We start from the raw sequence: 6,341 nt of genomic DNA, 5'->3' as shown, positions 1-6,341 counted from the left end.
GCCATTGGATTAATTAAATGTTTGATACACTTCCAGGTCACTTTTTTTCTTTTACTTTAAAAACATACAAATAATATACCTCTGTTTCACCACTATCTCTATTTTATTTCAGTTTCTATTCTCCACGGAATATTGTTCCTATTCTCCACCGTTTTGGCCACTGTCATCGCCGTTGCTGCCGTCGTAGCTTCCACCTATTTCTTCTCTCTTCCTTAATACGTTATGTTCCTCACTACCTTTTTTTTCCTCTCTACATTATGTATATATCACAGTGTTGCAATGAGAAATTGATTTTATCCAACAGCAAAATACTAAGGAATGAATAAGGGTTTATTCTCCAACACTTTATAAAACTAGGCCATCTTTCTTCCATCTTCATTTTTTGTTTGATGCAACCAAACCCTAAGTTTTATATTACATGTGTTATTGAAATGGTGATAGTGTTTCATTGATTGTGTTCACTTTAAAAGCAATACTTTTGCAAACGGCACCATCACATGATTATATTTACTCAGTGGCGGAGCTAAAAATTTTATGCAGCCTGGGCAAATAAATTTAACTGCACGCTACATGTGACCATATATAAATAGTCATAAAGTGTGCTACATAAGAGAGATGAAACCTAACATGCGAATAGTGTGCTAAATAAAATTAAGAGGTAAATGCCCTCTCAGAGACTTCTTTGCGGTGAATGTTCGAATAATATCAACATCTTTAAGTGACTTGAATATATCCCGCTCGGTGTAACATATCATCAAGTCATTGAACCACACATCATTAATCTTGTTGCGCAAATTAGACTTGATAATCTTCATTGCTGAAAATGCTCTTTCAATAGATGCTGTCGACACCGGCAATATCAAAGCCAACTCAATGAGCTTGTAGACCAATGGAAATACCAAATGATTCTCAGTTTGAACCATCTTCATAGCCAAACTTTGAACATCTTCACAAGAAGTAAATGAAGCATGTCTTTTCACTTGATGTACATAAGTCTCAAGTTGCTCCCTTATTATTCCACGATCATCATCAGAAAAGTCTGCATGATAAATATTAGCAAGACGGGCAAGCTTATCAACATCAAACTTGAAAAAAGAGTTCTTAGGGTCAAGACATGAGAAGCAATCCAGCACAACGTTACTTCCTTCACTAAACCGGTGGTCCATCTCCACACATATTTTGTCAATAGCAACATAAAAAATCTCTGCACGGTAATGGTGAAGATTAGTGACAGTCCTCCCTTCTCTTCTTGAACGACCCCGAACCGGTATTTCTTCATCCATATTTGGCACCGGAATACTTTGAGCAAAACAAAATTCTTGGACATCAATAAAGAAATCACCCCAACCACACTCTCTCAATGTAGCCAACCGAGCTTTAACATCATCAACTAATTCCATAGCAAGCACAATATTAAGATATTTCGTTTGCAAGATTTTTGAAAGTTCGTTTGTGATACCAAACAACTTTAACATAAGCTTCAAAATGAAAGCAAATTTAAAGCTCTCCATTTTTTCTATCAAACCCGCCGCTTGAGATGGTCCACGTCAATCTTCATCAACAATACTAAACACCTCTAACACAGAGGACCACATCTGATCCAAACGAATCAAGTTAGTATAATGTGAACCCCATCTAGTATCCCCGGGTCTAGCGAGACTAGATGATTGGTGTAAGCCCTTTCCTTGAGATATCTCACCACTCGCAAGTCTATTCAAAATATCTTGGTGTTGTGCCTCCTTCAAAGCATCCTTTCTCTTGCAAGATGCACTTGTTGTGGTTACAATCAAAGAGATGTACTCAAAGAAATCATGAATAGATGAGCAACTACTAGCAACGCACACAACCACCAATTGCAAACGGTGAGCATAACAATGGACATAGAAAGCATAAGGGTTTTCATCTAGAATCTTTCTTTGTAAACCATTAAACTCGCCTTTCATATTTGAAGCACCATCATATCCTTGCCTTCGTATCCTTGAAATAGATAACGTGTAACGATCGAGAATACCATAAAGAGCATCCTTTAGTGCCTCGGATGTAGTATATTTGACATGATATAGAGAAATAAATCGTTCCACAACTTTCCCTTTATCGTTCAAGAACCTAGAAATATAAATAAAAATTCAAATGTATTCATCTAAATTTAAATGAAATTTACAAGTTCAAGTTAATAATTGTAGTAGTTTCAATAACAAACTTATTGTACTAACCTCAACATCACCGCCATTTGTTCTTTGACAGATATATCACGTGACTCATCAATAAGCACGGAGAATTGTCTATCACCAAGCTCTTCCATAATCACCTTGGTGACTTCATGTGCACAACACGTTGCAAGCTCCTTTTGAATGTCACCAGAAGTCATTGTGCAATTTTTTGGACCACGATCAAAAGCATCTCTCACTTTTTCATCATTAGATTTTACCCAATCCACCATCTCTCTAAAATTTCCCTTGTTTAGAGAAGTAGAGCTTTCATCATGGCCACGGAAAACAATGCCTTGTGCTATGAGATATCTAGTACAATCTAAAGAACAAGTTAAACGGATCTTATACAATTCTTCTGATTCCCCAGTTGCTCTAGCTAAGATACTTGTCACACTTTGTCTTTGATTATTATAATCGTCATAGTGTTTCATACATGAGTTGTGCTTACTATCATGACTACCAATATGATCTTTAAAGCCTTTAGTTGCATGCTTCCAATCTTTAAATCCATCTTTGTTGAAGACTTCATAACCAAAGTGTCCGGCCCTCCCGGGAGGCTTAAAGAGAAAGCAATAGAAACAATAAGTTGCATCCTTCGACTCACTGTATTCAATCCATGTATAATTCTTATACTATGCTTTACAAAATGCTCTTGAAGACTTCCCAAATTGAGTACGAGGAAATCTTTCTAAATCTGGTTGTGTTGGACCCTTCAATATATATGCCCTCCTCACTTGGTCTTGAATATCCGGAGCATACTCATGAATTTGTTTTCTACACCCTGGATTACGCACAATATCATTTGGATTAAACTCATTGGCCACATTAGGGGATGTTTCTTCTACTCCGGCTTCCGGTTGCTTAACATTCACTTTCTCAATACTTGTTCTAGGAACCAAAAACCTCCTCATCTCTGAAATTTAATGATTCAATAAAAAGAATTTTTAAATAAAGAATTTATAACACACAAATTGACGACACCGAATAATTAAATTAAATAAATAAATTATAAAAACAAAATTAAAAGAGAATTCTAAAAAAAATGAATAACATATATATATATATATATATATATATATATATATATATATATATATATATATATATATATATATATATATATATATATATATATATTATGATAATAATAATAATAATAATAATAATAATAATAAAAAATTAAACTATTTTAGATTTAAAAAAATATTGAACTATTTTATTATAATATATACCAGCCACCAGGGGTGGTTCTATGTCAAGTAATATATACAATGACCTAGCCATATAAAATAAAAATCAAATTGAATTGAACTTATATGACCTATTGCAATTACGGTACAGCAGTACAGGTACATCACTACAGTCTACAATATTCAACATACAATTGAAATTGAACCTATATAATCTAGTGCAATTGCGGTACAGGATTACACGTATAACACTACAACATTCAACTTTCAACATACAAACTTAACCTATAATATATAATATAAATAATATAATAATAATATATTGTTATAATAAAAAGAAAAATTAAGAGAAGTACATGCTGCTTCAAAGTGACGGTGATGGGATTGGGAGAGAGGAATTGAGAAAATATGAACAGTCTCTCAGAGAGAAGATAGGGGCAGTATATAATTAGTTTTTTTTTTTAAATTTCTATTCTAAGATATAAATAATTAATTGAGTTGGGCCTATCTGGACCATTGGGTATTCATCTGTTTTAATTTTTACACCTTTATTTTTACTAATTTTGCTCTTGATTTCATTTAAAAATCGACTATTAAATCGGAGGAAATACAAAGAAATTAGGGGTTGAGCCCGGGCGAGTGTCCGGGCTCGCCGGGCTATAGAACCGCCCCTGTGTTTACTAATATTAATTTTTTTAAATACTTTTCAGGTTGTTTTATTTTGTTAATGTAATCAAACATGACTTCTTTACATGATGATTGGAAACTAAAGATTGTTACGGAATAAGCAAGTCAATTTTGGCTTGCTTATAGTGCATGTGTTGGGTTTGGAGTTAGAAAACGTTACGCAAACAAGAATAAAGAAGACACCATATCATCATGCAGGTTTGTTTGTTCTAAGGAAGGACTGCGAAAGAGAAAGAATATAAATGCTTTTGTTAGTACTCACAAAGCTGGGATTAGAACCGATTGTAAAGCCAGAATTTCACTTGTATGTAATAATGAAAAATTGGTCATTCGTGAATTTGTAGAGGAACATAATCATTCTCTACAATCTCCTGAAACAACACACATGCTTGCATGACATAGAAAAATAACTAAAGTACAAGCACGTGATATTGATTTGGCTGATGACTCCGAATTAAGGCAGAAGTCAACATTTCAACTTATGAGCACACATGTTGGATTTACCCGAGTGGATGTTAAAAATGACATCAATGCAAAAAAGACAAATAAGTATGGAGTACGATGAGGTTGGATGTATTTCACAGTATTACCAACGACAATTATTGGAGAATCCTTCTTTATTTCATGCATATCAAATAGATATAGAAGAACAAATAACTAATATGTTTTGGTGTGATGCAAATATGATTTTGGATTACGGGCATTTTGGTGATGTTGTGTCTTTGGACACTACATGTTGTACTAATCATGCGAATAGACCATTTGCTCTATTTTGTGGCTTCAACCACTATAGGGGTTCGATAATTTTTGGTGCAGCCTTATTGTATGATGAGAAAATTGAGTCATTTAAGTGGTTGTTTGATACATTCTTGCAAGCACATAACAACAAGAAGCCAAAGACTGTATTCACTGATCAAGATCAAGCAATTGCCAGAGCACTTGCTGAAGTGATGTTTGAGACTCACCATGGCTTATGCACCGGGCACTTATTGCAAAATGGAATTAAACACCTTGGAAACTTGATGAAGGGAGGAAGTTATTTCTTAAGAGATTTAAAAAAATGCATGTATGATATTGACAATGAAGCAGATTTTGAAACAGCTTGGATCAATTTGATCAACGATTATAGTGTTCATGAAAATAATTGGATCAAATTAGTTTATGCTATAAAAAAGAAATGGGTTTCATGTTATATGAAGTAAGCATTAACACTTGGCATGAGAAGTACTCAAATAAGTGAAAGTTTGAATGCTCACTTTAAATCTTGTATGAGACCAAACGTGGATATCATACAATTCTTTAAACATTTTGAACGAGTTGTTGAAGAGAATAGAGGAAATGAATTGAGGTGTGAGTATGAGTCCTCACATAAGCTTACAAGGTTAATATACGAGATGAGCCTAATTCTAATATAAATGGGAAACATACACACACACACACACACTGTATTTGAATTGTTTCAGAGCGAGTTTAGGTAATTTGTAGCTTTGTCGATATCAGAGAGAATGAGTCTCACACTTTATGTGAATATATCATTTATATGGAAAAGAAATAAATATATTGGAGGGTTTCATATGATCGTGATTCAACTTCCATTACTTGTAGTTGTAGAAAATTTAAGACCTTTGACATACTTTGTTCACGTGCATTGAAAGTGCTTAAAGCAAATGATGTTAAGAGCATTCCTCGTGAGTATATTTTAAGAAGGTGGACAAGACAAGCTCGTTATAGTATCATGCAATATTCTAGGGGAAAAGAGGTTGAAGTCGATTCAAAATTGTCTAGGACACGAATTTTCAGAAATGTTGTTTCTAAATTCATAAAGGTGGCAGCATCATGTGAAGAGGGGGGCCTTAAGATTGTTGATGAGACTGTCGATCTCATGCATAAGAAAATAATTGAACGTCGGTCACAAGACAAAGACAATCACAGCCATGATAACCCGTCATTTCCAAGTTCTAATCCTATGCTACCAAAGGGATTCAAGAAACGCGCTCGCTTAAAGGGGCAATCACTAAAGCGGCATAAAGGTTAGGTTGAGAAATAATCTATTGCAAAAAAAAACACCTAAAAGGCAGTCATGTAGGAAAGCCTCTCAAATATCGTTTATTTTAATTTTACATGTATTATTACTAATTTAAATTTTCTATAATCATTTTAGGATAAAGAACTAACAAGTCACATGGTCAACGGAGTATCATGTTCGGCGCCTCCAACTTATGAGCTTCAACAAACACGAGATGACCAATTTAAT

General features: G+C 34.1%; 2 pseudogenes; one reads left to right on the top strand and one right to left on the bottom strand.

Moving 5' to 3' along the window:
* Window positions 1-641: 641 nt before the first annotated feature.
* LOC131614549 (uncharacterized) lies at window positions 642-3,121 on the bottom strand (annotated as a pseudogene).
* Window positions 3,122-3,526: 405 nt separating this feature from the next.
* Window positions 3,527-6,122, top strand: LOC131651644 (protein FAR1-RELATED SEQUENCE 5-like; annotated as a pseudogene).
* The last annotated feature ends 219 nt before the right edge of the window (window positions 6,123-6,341 follow it).

The sequence above is a fragment of the Vicia villosa genome, linkage group LG1, assembly GCF_029867415.1.
Source record: "Vicia villosa cultivar HV-30 ecotype Madison, WI linkage group LG1, Vvil1.0, whole genome shotgun sequence".
Taxonomy (NCBI): domain Eukaryota; kingdom Viridiplantae; phylum Streptophyta; class Magnoliopsida; order Fabales; family Fabaceae; genus Vicia; species Vicia villosa.
Note: the sequence above shows the minus strand (reverse complement) of the source record. Positions and strands in the feature narration are given on the sequence as shown.